Here is a 17,159-nt window from a genome sequence, read left to right as displayed (position 1 = left end):
TGAATGGCATGACTACCCAGAGAGCATGAAGGCCAAAATAGTTATTTTCAGTCTCAAAGGGAAAGAAAACATCTGGTGTGAATATGTGAAGTGTGTCAAAGACACTAGGACAAAGGAGTTGAGTTGGCATGAATTTAAGAGACTCTTAGGGAAGAAGTACTTATTGGAGATGTACTATGATAGTAAGACCAAGGAGTTCCATGAGCTAAAGATGGGATCGATGGTAGATGAAGAGTATACGACTAAGTTCTTGGAGTTGTTGAGGTATGTATTGTATCTTAAGGATGAGAAGACCAAAGTTCAAATATTTGTCAGCAGACTTCCATTAACATTTAAGGATCATTTTGAGTATGATGAGCCTCGATCACCAGAGGAAGTCATTGGGGAGTTGAAACACTGTTATGAGAAATCGAAGCGTAAGGCTAAATCTAAGAAGGGTTGGAAAGGGAATGAAAATACTAAAGGTAAATGGCCATCAAAGCAAAAAAGACCTCGGGATGTAGGTGAAAAAGAGCATGTTTCTCCTTATAAGAAGTTTAATGCAATGGAGAAGGGCCATGGGTTGCAACCTAAAGAGCAATAGAATACACATGAAGGTAGGAGACAGTTGCAATGTTGGATATGTGGAAAGGACCATCTCAAGAAGGATTATCTGTCATATTAGGTTGGTAGGCCTAATATCTACAGTGCTTAGGAGGCACAGACAGTTGGGGATGTTGGACAAACCATTCCTCATATCTATGCAACATTGGATAACAGGAAGGTAGATCACCGGGCATCTATTATTGAGATGGAAGGTAAGCTCTGCAATCGAGTTGTTTCTATTTTGATTGACCCTGGATCTAATTGTAGTTATGTTAACCCTAACCTGGTGGATAAGTGTGGTTTGAGAAAAGAAGTGCATGCAAAGTCTTGGTTGGTGTGGTTTGTTGTTTCTTTGTAGACGGCTCTAGGATTAGGAACTGTGCCAAAGCATCTAAATGAGGATTTTGTTTAAAATGGATGATCGGTGAATCAAACCACACACACACATAATTCAGAAACTTAAAGATTTCTTAGAGTGTTGATTCCAATATTAACAACATACAATCCTTTAATGCTTGTGATAGATGAAAGTAAAAAATATTTGATAATTAAATATCCTTCCAGAATACTTGAATCATCAAATATAGCAGAGGCATATAGAAAAATTTCTATAGCTAACATTATATATATATATATATATATATATATATATATATATATATGACAGAAGGAAACAATTTATTGATGTAGAGGTACTAATTTAAACAAATTGTTCAATTAGCTATTCTCAATAATGATAATAACTTTGCGGTGGGCTATCAGGGAGGTCAACACTCAACCTAGCCTTACCTGGTACTTCTATGTTACCTCAAATATATGAAGAATAACAAAAATGATTATACAGGAAAACTCACATGAACATAAATACTGCTAAAAATTGAAGCCAAAATCCTTTGATTATCTTCAAAATTTCCAAAATACAACAATGTCTTTGGTCTTTTCAAAGTATCAACCTTTCTTACTTCAAATTACAAAGTATATATAGAGTCTTTCAAAAAAATATCTAATTTAATTACAACTTTTACAATTAAATCAAGACCTTATCTAAATTCATTTGGATAATCCTAATCTAAATAACTCAAAATAAAATCCTCGAACTGAATTGGTGGAACTGGACACTATTCGAGGATGTTAGTGGAACTAGACCATCTGGTTTCCCTTTCATAGGTAGACAGTTTCCAAAGTCCACCCCCAAAACTCATATGGTTTCACTATGTAAAATTTGCTCTTGGACACAAAAATTTCTTGTTGTTCAAGACTTTACTTTATGTATATTTTTAATAATATAAAATATTTTAAGTTGCCTAAGAAAATGAAATGATCATTTTATTTTTTTATTTTTTATGATTTGGATATATAAATTAAAAAAGAGATTATTAATATCTAAAATAAAAATATTTTAATAATGTTAATTGGATAAATAATTATAAATTTAATAATTTATGAAAAATCATTATCCATTGCTTAATAAATAAATTTGCTATTATTAAACCATTTTTTTCACTTTTAAACTTCTTTTCACATTTCTTTTAATATTTATCCATTGTCTCTCGATTGGGGTGAGAAGTGGATGACAAACACATTAAGGGGGTCATTATGACAAGTACGGACAAAGGTAATGCCACTACCTCCCACAAGCTTGAAGCGCAAGGCACGGTGGCGGTCAACATGATTATGATAAGACGAAAGAAGGAAGGTGGCATACGCATGCATAAGAGGTGGTTGACAAGAAAGAGGGTTAACAAGAAGGAGGGAGATAACAAAGAGGGGACATCAGCCAAGGTGGCACAACGTTTTCCGGAAGGAAAAGAAACACAATGATCCCAAGTGCTGGTTAACGGGTATGTTCTTTGCATGCACTTCATTATTCTCCACAATGTCTGGTTTGTGGAATTGGGATTGCATGAGGGCGAGAGAGAAATTGGGGTGGTGGGAATAGCTAGGAGGTGAAGGGTGACGAGAGTCATCGTAAGTGCAAAAAATTTGGAGGGATATTACTCTGCTTAGGCAATGCATGCTTGTGCATGGGGTCTATTGGGGTTTCACTCCACTTTGGCATTATCCTCTCGCGCATGGGGATCATAGGGACAAGGAGGGAAGGATTTTGGCCGAATGAAACTTGTTTTCTCATATGATTTGAAAACCTAAGGGGAAAGGGTAGGGTAGCGACAATTTCTGTAGAGGTAATTCCAGTCTGTGTCCTGGAATGAGACGCGGAGGCAAGGGCTCAGTGGAGGTCAGGGACTATGAGGTCAGACACCAAAGCCCCGAGGGGAGTCAGTAGGGGGTAGGGTGTCTAGGACAAGAGTCCTCCAGACTCAAGAATTGGTATGCTGGGAAAGTCGGCCAAGCTAGCTTCGGCTAGCGGCGAGAGTGGGGGATGGTTCATAAAATAGGGGAGGGATACTTGGTCGAGGAAGGGGCTCAAAAGACGGGAGGTCGGGGTGAGAAGAGGAAAAAATGGCAGAGATGCAGTCAGGGAGGCAAGGGATGAGTTCAACCAATAAGGGGCACTAGGGAGAAGGAGCGAGGCTCCTTTCGACTGGGCTTCTAGGTCTCTGGGCCTGTGGGCAGACATGCAATTTGTGACTGAAATCATGGCCATTATTGGCACAGGAGAGGGGGAATGCAGGGGTGTTCGAGGCGTCTTAGGTGGGGGTATTTCACGTTTGGGGGATTTGAACATGATGCTTGGGGGGGAAGAAATGTTGGATGAACATAACCAGTGGCTGTCGAAAATTATAAAATTAATGGTTTGGAATTCTTGGTTGCTTGTTCCCGAAGCAGGTAACTCCCCTTGGAGGAAGAAAGGGATGAAGCTAGTTTCGGGCCACCATCAGCAACATGCTAGGACACAGGACAATACAACAATGGCTCGAGCAGTGAAAGGCAAGGGCTGAGGCAAGAGACCGCGGGAGAGCGAGGCTAAGGTTGAGCCGAGCAATGTTGGAAAACGTCGTGGGAGGAAACCAATGGACAGACTGATCCAAGAAGCGATGGTTGCATATGTGGGTGGCACCAGAGAGGAGATTCAACACCTCATCACAGAATGGGAGGAGGACATCAACATATATAAGAAAGTGGGGGCAGTGGATGTGGAAGAGTGGAAAGTCCTGGTTCCTGATCCAGGACACACTCGCTACAGAGAAACATAATATAAAGACACTCTACACATGTACTGATTGTTGAAATGCCTCCTAGGGAAGGCGATGGATCAAATCTGGATGATCGCTATTAAGCACTTTCCATAATACAAGCAAGACTTTCAAAATATCCAAGCTTAGCTACAAAAACAGGATGGTCGTCTAGGCTGAATCGAGGAAAACTTCTCCAGTGTGTTCTTGCCGATTGAGTTGCTCGGATCTAGTGTGAAAGACCCGACCCCCGGTACCTCGACTGATCATGAGAACTAGAAGGATGAAGTCATAGTATTTTTGCTTAAGTTTACATTTGGATCGCATTCACTTTCCAGTTTGCAGTGGTTTATATATATAGAAAGACAACTCATGGTTGTGGACATGATAATCAAATATATATAGCTTGGATAGATAGACTGACTATTTTTTGCTACTAGATGGCATGTAATGTGGTTAGGTGTTCAACAGACCCGGTTTCCCAACGGGCAAGTTGAGACCACCGAACCAAGCTAAGTGGTTGTAACTTGCTTGCATACATTATAATGAAAAACAAGTATGTACCAAGCTTAACAAAAAAAAATATCCATTAAAAATTAAAAGTTTTTCGAACAATTTAGCAAAGTATATGTTATTATCCTAGCGAAGAAATTCCATTCAAAGAGTCTTCTTGTTCTCGGGGACTTATTTATCACCTTGACACTTATGCAATTTATAACTCTCTCATATTATGGGGATTTTCTACTCATATAAACTATTTGCACATTTGCCATAATCTTTTATATAGATAAAACTCACCAATATCAATATAAATATAAATATAAATTTTCTCTTGTATATTTTTTCTATTCTCTAAAACTTTGTCTACCTAATTAAAATATTTTTAATAATTTATTAATTTTTTATGTGACAAAGCAATTTATCCTTTAATTTTCTTTTGACATTTTTTTTTAATATTTATTGTTATAACCATAAGAGACACAACTATAGTTTTAACTTTGTCAATAAACAGACATAAATACTTATGATAAGAAAGTAACTATAAATGTAGACCCAGTGTTGGAGTTAACTCAAGAAAACATTATCGTATCATCTATATTTGCTCCTAACCACTTCTCAAGATAAATCAATTGCAAGCAAAAAAGCAAAAAAATTCCTCAAAAAGATCCTTGATCATTCTAGTGATATAAATAATATATAGACTAGGTAATAAGACCAAAAAAAAATATTAAATATATCATTATGTATTGTTTATATATATATTTTTATTTTTTTTACTATAAAACATATCCTATCAAATAAAAAGATATTTAATACTCTATTAATTTATTTCTACTATTAAATCTTATTAATTTATTTGTACTATTATATTAAATTATTTGTGAGTGGTGATCTATTTCTCTTTTAATTATAATAAACTTTAATATATTTATATTATTAAATTATTTGTGGGTTAGTCCATTCCTCTCTTAATTTTAATTCATATTTATTCTTTTTATTTGAAAGCTATTTTTTATATTCTCTTTTTTTATCATTTTTCTTTCCTAATTAAATATTGGTCAACCAAATTTCTTTCCCCATTAAAATTTTTGTATTCCTTTAATTTTATTTTTTATCTCATTAAATGTTGGTATTCATTTTTAATTTTATTTTTTATCTCATTAAATGTTGGTATTCATTTTATTATTATTTTTAATTAAGCTATTTTATTCATTTACCTAACTTTATATATATAATTTTATTATTATTTCTCACTAAAATATTTTTTAATTTGTATTTTTATATATAATTATTTTTTGTTATTATTTATAAATTATTTTTATTTTATATTTGCGTAATTTAATGATGATTTAAATGAAAATTGACATTCACCCATGGTATTCATCAACCCATGTTATTTATCCACTCATGGAATATACCCATGGTATTGTAACTGGCATCCACCCATGATATTCATCTTAACGTATCTATCCACCCATGGAATTTACTCATAGTATTGTAAGTGGCATCCACCCATGGTATTCATTTACCCATGGTATTGTAAGTGAGATCCACTCATGGTAGTCAATCATCCACGGTATCTACCCACTATGGAATTTATTATAACTAAAAAAGATTATAAGTAACAAGTCGCATTTTGTAGAATGACATATTGTCTACCACAATGTAGGTTTTACAGTTATTCTCTATTTTAATAAAATGCTTTTTGATGGTTTTTTTTTAATGTGTATTCTCTTATTTTCTTCTCACATTTCAATTTTTCAAATCTTGGGGACCTCCCTGTAAGATCCATTTCAATTTTTTAGATGTTGGGGGCCTCCCCCCACGATCCATTTCAATTTTTTAGATCTTGGGGTCCTCCCCCTAAGATCCGTTTCAACTTTTTAGATCTAAGCCCCCCCCCCCCCCTAAGATTTGGATCAGTGGTATCAAATTCAAGTTACAACTCCATGGGAATGAGAGTTTGACGCATATTTCAGTTTCAAAGTTTTGTAGAAATCTTCAACAAACTTCATATATGTGCTACGACCTCCATAGAGGATTTTTTTTGGGCAAACCAGGGAAATTTTTCTTTTTTTCTTTTTGTAGGAATTTTTTGGGTGGTGAGTTTGCAAATCAGATATAAAACTTTTCATACAAAAGTTACAAAAAAAAAATATCTGGATTTTTTGTTAAAAAATACTCAAATTCAAAAAAACAAATCGGTTGAATCAGAGTCTGGATTAGGGAGATATCGTTGATTTAAAATCAGCGGTGTTGCAGAAATTTTTCTGGCGACAATTCGTAGACGACGAATATCCTATAATTTTTGTAGTTTTTGTGCAGAATTTCATAGAAATCATTGCAGATTTGAAATCCTCTTGAAAAATCACCCAATTAAAAAAAAATTGGTCGAATAAGAGTTTGAATGAGGGAGATATCACTGATTTAAAATCAACTATTTTTTCAGAACTTTTGTGACGGTGGGACAGTTGCAATGCGAATATGAGTTTCCAGAGTGTCAATATAGGGATTTCAATCACATGGAAATATGCAGAATGGTCATTTTATTTCAAAAAATAAGTTATAATAAATATTATGAGTTATATTGACTGTGTTATGCCCATTTTAAATTGGTTTTTATATCTGGAGCAACATTTATAGCGACTTCCCTTTAGAGACGTACCCTCGCACCCAGTTTAAGTAGGCACCTGCTTCACATTCATCAGTTTCAGCATAGCAACATTCGGCTTGGGTTCTTTGGAGACGTGCCCTCCCACCCAAGGCTATGTAGGCACTTGCTACTTCATCAACAATTAACATCACGATTATGGGTCAACCACACAAAATCCTTGTCATCGAAGTCCATTTGCTAGGCCGCACACTATTAGTATCATAGTTGGTCACAAACATTACAGGGTATCTCTATCTTCGGATCTTCGTTTTTTATGGTTGTGGGTCATCCACAAATGCACACTTCATCAAAGTCCATTTGTTAGGTCGCACACTGTTAGTATCACAGTTGGTCAAAAGCATTATAGGGTATCTGTATCCTTGGATCTTCGTTCATCATGGTTATAGGTTAACCACACAAAACCCTTCTCTTTAGTGGCTCTTCATATTCAACATAGGCTTCTTATGAGGGAAATTCACGCAATGGGGACCATTGTTTCTTAAGGAGGGAGGAATGATCCGAATGGAAATTGGTATCCACCCATAGTATTCATTGACCCATGATATTTATCCACTCATGGAATATACCCATGGTGTTGTAAGTGGCATCCACCCATGGTATTTATCCAACCAAGGAATTTACCCATGGTATTGTAAGTGACATCCACCCATGGTATTCATTCATCCATGGTATTGTAAATGAGATCCACCCATGGTATCTACCACCAATGGAATTTACCTGTGGTATTATAACTAAAAAAATACTATAAGTAATACGTCGCATTTTGTAAAAGGACATATTTTCCACCACAATGTAACTTTTACAATTATTCTCTATTTTAATAAAAAAAATATTGGTGGTTATGTTTAATGTGTGTTCTCCTATTTTCTTATGGCATTTCAATTTTTCAAATCTTGGGGGCCTCCCCCAAAGATATGGATCAAATGAGGCTTCAAAGTTTCCTAGAAAACAATTGAAATTTTGGCAAGATTATGATAAGATTTGGCAGAAATTTTGGGAAATCCGAGTTACAACTGTCGAGTTTCAAGATTTTGGGTGCCGTAGGGGTTATTGATCATGTAACAACCCTGGTGAAAATTCCATGTAATAAAAGTTAATAAAGGAAAAATAATAACCACAGTTGATGGAACACTTATTCCAAGTTGAATGTTGGGCAAAACATCCTAGTGGGTGTTCATTTGGTTTATTATGGCTAAGGAAATTGGCAAAGGAAATGGCTAAGGATTTAGAAAGCAAAAATGGTGTTTTTGGCACATTTATTTATAAAAATAATGGAAATTAGGAAAAAAGGAAGGTGAAAGGTCACAGGTTGCATGTGAGGAGGAAAATGAAGGAAAATAGTAGAAAATGAAGAAAATTGAGACCTAGTTGATAAAAAAGCTTCTAAGGATCAGTTTGTAACCTTTTGTCAGTTTAATTTTGGAGCTCTCTCATTATTCTCTCTCTCTTCTCTCACTCTTGGACACAAAGTTTTCTTGGAGCATTTTGGCATTGGATCAAGAAAGGCAAAGAAGGCAAGAGGAAGGAAGGAGTAAGCAAGGAAGAGAAGGATCAAGTAGCTACAACATTATTCTTTGTAGGTATTGATTTGCATGTGTATTTTCCTTGTTAGATTTGGCATGCATGGTATTGCATGTGGTTATTTTGCTGTTATGACATGGGTTTTGCTAGGTGTGACAGTGTTCTTAGCCCAACCTTGCCATTTCTGGATAGTCATGGTGTGATGGGGTTCTCATGTTTTAGTTGAGCTGGATTGTTGGATGGATTCAAAGTTGAGTGAGGTGGATCTTCAAATGACATAGCACATGGCCTAGTGGTCCCTGAACCAGACTGTGGATCACGACAAAACCAATGGCCTAGTAACCCCTGAGCTAGACTATGGGTTGCGCTAAAGCCAGGATTGTGTTGCCTCAGGGGGCCTAGGAATCCTTGCCAATGAATGGAAGGATATACGGTAAAGCTAAGAGGTGGATTTCTCTCTATTGGGCCTAGTAATCCTGGGTTGGGATATGTGGTAAAGCTTGAAGAAGTTTAGGGCCTAGTGATCCAATGTGGATTGTAGTAAATCCCGGGAGACTAGGAGATAGGAAAATTCCTCACATTGTAGGTGGAGAGGTCCTGTGGCATCCATTCTTGTTTGGCCTACTGATCGATTGGAGATCATGGTAAATCCTGTTATTACATGTTTATTGTGTTGGCCTAGTGATCCTGGATGGATTACGGTAAAGCCTGGTTCCTATTGATGAGGGTGAGGTGGTTTAGCCTCGGGATTCCCTAGTTGGTTGTTTTGGTTTGAGTCTCACATTCATGCTTGGAATATGGCATGGGGGTGAATGACTGAAAAGAGATTTTGGTCTGGTGGAACATGGTAGTCCCATCCTAAGTTTGGATTTTTCATCATCAATATGAGGTTATTTTTCCTTTTATTTCTATGCATATCATATTGGTATATATGTGGATCATATGGTTTTGATTTCATTGGTATTTATGTTTCCATTATGCTAGTTATGTGTATGTTTTATGACAGTGGCTATGTATGGCTCTCATCATGTTATTACTTGTAAATGAATGAATAATGTATCTATGATATATGGGAACAATGCTTCAAAGTGATTCTTAAATAAGTATGAGACCCCTCTGCTTAAATCTGTTGTTTACACATGTAGATTACATATTTGTGATATGTTTGATGAAATGTCTGTCATGGTTGGTGGGGGTCTGGTTAAGGGATTATTCAAGTACTTACATTTGTATCAATGTTTCCCTATTATCTTTTTGTTCTGAAGGTGTCATTCAATTATGGGCAGTGTCCTGGGCTATGGGCTTGAAAAAGTGGCTCAAACCCCAAGGACACTTGCACAACACTGGGGAAAATAGTCCCTGAACACTGGCATGAGAGCGTCCAGAGCCTCCTGGACGTTTTCAGGTCCATATCATGGGATTTTTCAGGGATCAAGTGGTCTAAAACCTCAGTGTGACCCAGGGGATAGCTACCTGAGTGGTTTGGATGGTTCTTGGGAGTCCTGTAGCTGATGTGGAAGGTCTGTATGTTTTATTTCCGTTGATTTCACTTCCTTAAGGTCACATAGGAGGTTGAATCCAATCATGGTAGCCTCTCATCACATGTTTACCCCAGTTGCCTGGTTACTAGATGTGGGAGGAGGGTGTTATAGAGTGGTATCAGATCATGGTTCACCCCTTGGACTGGATGGGTGGTGTGTGTTAGTCATGTGTTCATGTCGTTTTCACATGTGTTAATCATTCTTGTGATCTATGTGCCTATTGCATATGCATGGTGTCAGTCATGGTTGTAGTGATGTTGCCATGTGAATGAGGATATTGTTGTTATGAAGTATGTTGTCATGAGTGTATGATTGGTTACATGTTGTTTATGCTTGCATATTGTTAGTGTACAGTGGTATGGTTGTGTTTTCATGCATGAGGTCATGGTATGTGTAATTGATATGGTCATGCATTAATGACTGGAATCTAGCTAGACTGATGGTTACATGGTTATCTATTTATGTATTATATGTATATATGTTGTCATGATTATGTTATACATGTAGTATGCTGATTGGTTGATTTTGCAATGAGATATCGTCCCCGAATTATGCTAAGGTACATTGGTTTATTATGATTTGGTTTTGCTGACATAGTATGCCTTGCAAGAAAGAGATCAAATGACTAGAAAGATGGTAGACTACAAAGACTCTCTCTATGAATCAAATGAGCAACGTGGTGTTGAATACTCTTCTAATTTGGCAGACAAATTGAGAATCTTGAAGGAAGAAATAAGGAGTTGTAAGGTAGACAATGAAAAAATCATGCAGGCACAAGAGAAACAAGTAGAGGTTAATGCAATACTTCTTCAATGTTTTTCAGAATTGCAGTGACAAGGGCCACTTCGGATCAACCATCGATAGGAGGAAAAAAATAATGGGGCATATGGAAGTAGGTCTCATGGTGTTTATAGGTCAGATAGAGATGACATGGTTAGATAAGGCAGATTGTTGGATACTCCGAATAGGAGAGGTGATGGATATAGGTACTATTCTAGTTCTGGTTCTAATAGGCATCATGATCATCATCGTTATCATCCTTACAGCAGGAGTGATAAGGGATACTTTCCAGATGAGTTTAAGAAAGAAAAGCCACCTACTTTTTATGGAGATGTGAAGAAGCCGGAAGATGTAGAGGCTTGGATACTTGGGATTAAGAAGTTATTTGAGTTGCACGAGTACACAGATAATGTGAAGTTGGTTAGAGACATCATGATAGATGACTTGGCTTGAGACGAGTTCTAGAGGATTTTAAGGAAGAAGTACTTGTTAGAAAGGTACTACAATAGTAAGGCCAAATAATTCTATGAGCTAAAGATGGGATCAATGACAAATGAAGAGTACATGACTAAGTTCCTTGAGCCATTGAGGTATGTGCCGTATCTTAAAGATGAGAAGGCTAAAGTTCAACGATTTTTTAGTGGATTGCCATTAGCATTTAGAGATCAGATTGAGTATGATGAGCTTCGATCACTTGAGGAAGTCATTGGGAAGTTGAAGCATTTCTATGAACAGTCAAAGCATAAAAACAGATCTCAGCAAGGATGGAAAGGGAAAGACAAAATGGTAGCCGAAAAGAGCAAGGCCTCATAATGCAAACGAGAAAGAAAATGTGGCACCATAGAAGAGGTTCAATGCAGCTAGACAGGGACATTTGTACAAAAACAACATATAAGTGAGGGTATTGGTGAATTAGAGTGTTGGACATGCGATAAGGATCACCTTAAGAGAGATTGTCCACAAAATCAGGGAGGTATGCCTCATATATATAGCGCACATGAGGCACAGATTATAGGAGATGTTGATCAGAGCATTCCTCGTATTTATGCAGCACTGGATAATAAACAGGCAGACCATTAGGAATCTATCATTGAGATGGATGGTAAGCTTTGTGATCAATTTATTTCCATTTTGATTAACCCTGGATCTAATTATAGTTATGTTAGTCCTGACTTGGTGGATACATGTGGTTTGAGTAAGGAATTGCATGCAAAATCTTGGTTAGTGCAGTTGGATACAAGTACAAAGAAGCAAGTTCATCATTGGGTAAGAGCTTGTGTATTTGATTTGAATGGTATGCCAAACACAACACATTTGAATGTATTACCGTTGTGATCATAAAATATGTTGTTGGGCATGGATTGGTTGTATCTTCACAGAACTAAGGTGGATTGTTATGACAATGAAATTGAGTGTGTGGATGACAATGGGGAACCAAGGGTCTTACAAGGAAAGAAGAAGGCCACATCAGTTAGGATGGTGACAACTATGCAGGCAAAGTGTAGTCACAGGAAAGGGTGTGTGTTATTTGCCGTACATTTTTCTACCGACAAAGGTAAGGAAGTTAAGGATGCAGATGTTTTGAGCAGGTGCCCAGTTCTACAATAGTTTCAAGATGTGTTTCCAGAAGATATTTTAGAGTTACCACCTCATAGGGAGGTAGAATTTTCTATTGTGTTAGTGCCAGGGGCAACTCCAACATCAAAAGCATCTTATAGGATGAGCACCCATGAGTTGGTAGAGTTGAAGTTGCAATTGAAATAAATGTTGGATAAGGATACATTAGGCCAAGTGTATTACCATGGGGCACACTGATATTGTTTGTGAAGAAGAAGGATGGCACTCTCAAATTATGCATTGACTACAAGCAGTTGAACAAAGTGACCATCAAGAATAGGTATCCATTACCAAGGATTGATGATTTGTTTGATCAGTTGAAGGGAGCAGTAGTTTTTTCCATAGAAAATTTTAGGGGTGAATTTTAGCCCATGGGCGAAATTTAAGGGGTTTCGTATTTTAGAGGGTTTTTTTTTTAAATTAAATTACACAGCTTTTCAATATCTAGCCCAAAAGATATTTAAAAAATAAATGATTATTATATTTTATCCAATTAAAATTAGGGCAGATAAACATTCCAAATCCTACTTCGCCTGGTTTGGCCATAGAATTTTCTTAGCATCGCCCCCATTTCTGGTTTGGCCATAGAATTTTCTTGGCATCTCCCCGATTTCAAGTAATGGGACTGGGTAGTGGCTACTTTTCCCTCTCCATTCCTTGGAAAAACAAAACTAGTTTGAATTATCCCTGGATTTTAGAGTCTAGGGGTTGGCAGTTTGATTTGTTGAATTCACACTGCATTTGACCAACATCGAAGGAATCTTATAGCCTCTAGCCCTCATTGGCACCAGGTTCGATGGATTCTTGCCGAATGAGATATATAAACTAGATGAGAAAGTAAAATTGGACCTGTCAGCCAACGATTTCTCTGTGGACATTATTGCTAGATTTGGACGATTGCCTAAGCTTGAGGTATTGTTCTTGCACTCTAACTTGATGAATGGTATTGTTCCCTCCTTCCTTGGAAATATTTCTTCACTGAAAAAATTAACACTAGCCTACAACCCTATGGCTCAAGGGGTAATCCCACATGAACTTGGGAACTTGTCAACAATGCAGTACTTGTGGATGACAAATTACAGTTTAGTAGGAGAAATTTTGGATTCATTAGGGAATATAAGATATATGGTACACTTGGACCTCTCACATAATCATTTGTCTGGAAGGATCCCCAACACATTGATGGCCTTTTCAAAGATGACACATTTATTTCTATATAAGAACAATTTATATGGACCAATTCCAGACAATATCAATAATCTTAAGAGTCTTGTGAATTTGGATCTGTCAATGAATGAGCTAAATGGAAGCATCCCCAATGGGATTGGGGATTTGACAAACTTAGAGACACTGCAGTTATACAACAACAAACTCTCTGGGTCTATACCCTCTGGGCTTGATAAGCTTACTAATTTAGTCCATCTCAAGCTTTTTACCAACAAGCTCACAGGACTAGTGTCCCCGGGAATTGGGATGGGTTCTAAACTTGTTGAGTTTGATGTATCAACGAATGAGCTTTCGGGTCCTCTTCCACAGAATGTCTGTAAAGGTAGAGTACTGATAGCTTTTATTGTTTTTAAGAATAAATTTAATGGCAGCCTGCCTAAATTTCTAGGGGATTGTCCTAGTCTAACTAGTGTCCAAGTGCAGGATAACCATTTAAGTGGTGAGGTTCCTCTGGGGTTATGGATTTATCCTCTCCTTGGAGAATTTAGATTGACAAACAATGCTCTCCATGGCTAAATTCCATCTCAAATCATGAAAGCATCCAATATATGGGCATTGGAGATATCAAATAATCAATTCAGTGGAATTATTCCCTTTGGCATTGGACAACTGTGGAATCTCAACAGCTTTATGGCCAGTCACAACAATATATTAGAGATAATTCCAATGGAACTCGATCTTCTTGAGACAATAATATCATGGAAAGGTCTCTCACACCTTAACCTTTCCAACAACCGCATCACCAGATCAATTCCTGCATCACTTGGGTTGCTTCCTGTTCTTAACAGCCTTGACCTCTCAAACAATTTGCTTTCAGGGAATATACCTCCTAAGTTAGACAATCTCAAGTTGATTTTTTTGAATGTGTTTGACAACCTTTTTTTTGGATTTGTTCCTCTTGGTTGCAATAATCTGGCCTATGACAAAGGTTTTCTTGACAATTTGGGCCTTTGTGGAGGCAGGCCATTAATGGCACCTTCATATTTCCAGTAGAAATTCAGATTTGAAATTCATCTATATAGGGTATTTATTTCAGCTATTGTTGTGATCTACTTGATTGGTATAGGTTTCTTACATAAGACTTACATGAATCTTTCTTAGGTTAAATCAAGTACAGAGTCATAGAATCTCACAACCTTTCATAGGGCAGAATTTGATGAGTTAGACATTTTGAACAGATTGACAGAAGATAATGTTATTGGGAGTGGAGGTGCGGGCAAAGTGTACAAGGAAACACTAAGAAATGATGATATTGTTGTTGTGAAAAGGATTTGGAACAAAAAAAAATTGTAGTCTTCCCAAGATAATGGATTTCAAGTAGAGTTGGAGACTCTAGGGAAGATTAGGCATGCCAACATTGTCAAGCTCCTTTGTTGCATATCTAGTTCAGATTCTAATATGTTACTGTATGAATACATGTCAAATGGTAGTCTATATGAACCACTTCATAGTTCTCATGGGGAAACGTTGTATTGGCCTACTTGTTATAAGATTGCTTTTAGTGCTACTAATGGAATGTCCTACCCGCATCATGGTTGTTCCCCTTCAATAATACATAGAGTGGTTAAATCATATAATATATTGTTGGATTCTGAATTGGAGGCCCATATTGTTGATTTTGGTTTAGCTAGAATTGTAGAGAAGCTGGGTCAAAAGAACGTAGTATCAGGTGTTGTTGGAACATATGGATACATTTCCCCAGGTAATAATTTACAACTAAATTGTGTGTATATATGCCTTAGTCAACAAAAAATAAACAATTTTATATGAACTGATTTAATTGATGGACATGTGTGCATAGTATGCTTACACCCACAAAGTGAATGAGAAAAGTGACATATACAACTTTGGTGTGGTCCTGCTGGAGCTCATGACTGGCAAGAAGCCCAATGATGTAGAATTTGGAGATTACTCAGACATTGTTAGGTGGGTTCAAAATCAGATTCACATCGATATCAATAACATCCTGGATGCACAAGTAGCAAACTCATATAGAGAAGAAATGATGCTGGTGTTAAGGGTGGCTCTATTATGCACTAGCACTCTGCCCATCAACATGCCTTCCATGAGGGAAGTTGTGAAAATGTTGCTTTTTTGCAGCACAGATGAATGAATTAGAAAGGAAGAAACTACCACTTTGTCTCCCCATCTCAAGAGGAATCCCAGTGCTTTTAGATATGCTTCCCCTTCTGTATGCACTAGCACATGTCCATTTAATGACAATAAATGTGGCATAGACTTGTGACCTTTATCTTAATTTATAGCTGATATTAAAATCATTGTTCAGTGATGCCCTTTACATTGTTGAACTATAGGAGAATTTGATTCAAAGAGAAGTACTATATCTCTATCTTATATTGGATTTATTAGTTTGTTCCAAACAGGAGATACATCTATCCTAGTGGAAACATTTCACCAATCCCTTGCACAAAAGCAGTTGTTATCCCCCAAATCACCAAGAACAAAGTTACATGCAAATAATAGACCTGTTGGGTCTTCAACAAAGACATCAGGAGATCCACCAGCCATATTTGGTAACAATTCATAACACAACTAGAATCTCACTTTCTCGATAGCAACACATATATGAGTTATTGTTCTATAGCATAGCCTTCAAAACAAGAATCAAGTTTGAGTTTCACATTCCCTTTAGTGTATATAATAGGGCATTTTTACAGCCCAACTGTGAAACATCTTATGCAGGGTAGCCTGTTTTGAGATTGTTCTATCAAAGAGATGATGACAAAGGAATAGATGTAGAACAATGTGGTATATATATCCTTGATCTCATCATCATGGATGAATGATTGACAGTAACTTCGTTGAATCTCTTCTATCATTTAAAGGAAGTCATGAGGCTTTGTTGTTTAGTTATTTCATTGAGAATTGTAGTGTATTTTAACCTTTAATTAGGCATCTGCAGATGAAGAATTGTAACCACAAAAAGTAGTAGCTATCAAAGGAGGATATACAAATAGCCTACCAGAGTCTAAAGATACCTCCAAGAGTTGTATGAAGTAGAATAACATTGAGTAATTTTCATTTTCTCGCTGAAGATTGTGTCTATATGGGATGTTTTATTACATACTTCATCTTTAATGAAAGTCAGATATTAAATTGGTGTATTATTGTTAAAGTCTACACAGACTTCCTACGAGAAAACACGTAACTTTAACCCATATGCACTTTATTTTCGATCATCTAAATAATTATTAGTCACACTGATAGGTGTTTATATGGTGAGGTTCTTTTTGGTAACACTATTTAGATTCGACGTCCTCCACGCAATATTGAACATGTGTCTCACTTATAGCTAATTGTCAATAACGTGAACCTCAGGTGTCTCACTTATGGCTAGTTGTCAATAACGTGAACCTCAGGTGTCTCACTTATATCTAATTGTCAATAATGTGAACCTTCGTTGTAGCCCAGAAGCATATTCAAGAAGGTTTCCTCTAGATCGATATCTTCTTCATCTGGCTCCTTAACATGACTATGATCCTTATCAACCAGAGGAACAAAGTAACAACTGCCAAGCTTGACATGATACCATCTATGCTGCCAATTCTCAGGGAATTG

General features: G+C 36.7%; 1 pseudogene; it reads left to right on the top strand.

Moving 5' to 3' along the window:
- LOC149265819 (uncharacterized) overlaps positions 1–15,849 on the top strand; it is a 44,048-nt pseudogene extending 28,199 nt beyond the window's left edge.
- Positions 15,850–17,159: the final 1,310 nt, after the last annotated feature.

Source organism: Pinus tabuliformis, chromosome 6, assembly GCF_031772625.1.
Source record: "Pinus tabuliformis cultivar Carrire ecotype Pingquan chromosome 6, CPIR1, whole genome shotgun sequence".
Classification (NCBI taxonomy): domain Eukaryota; kingdom Viridiplantae; phylum Streptophyta; class Pinopsida; order Pinales; family Pinaceae; genus Pinus; species Pinus tabuliformis.
The sequence above is the reverse complement of the archived record's forward strand: the minus strand, read 5'-3'. Positions and strand labels throughout refer to the sequence as shown.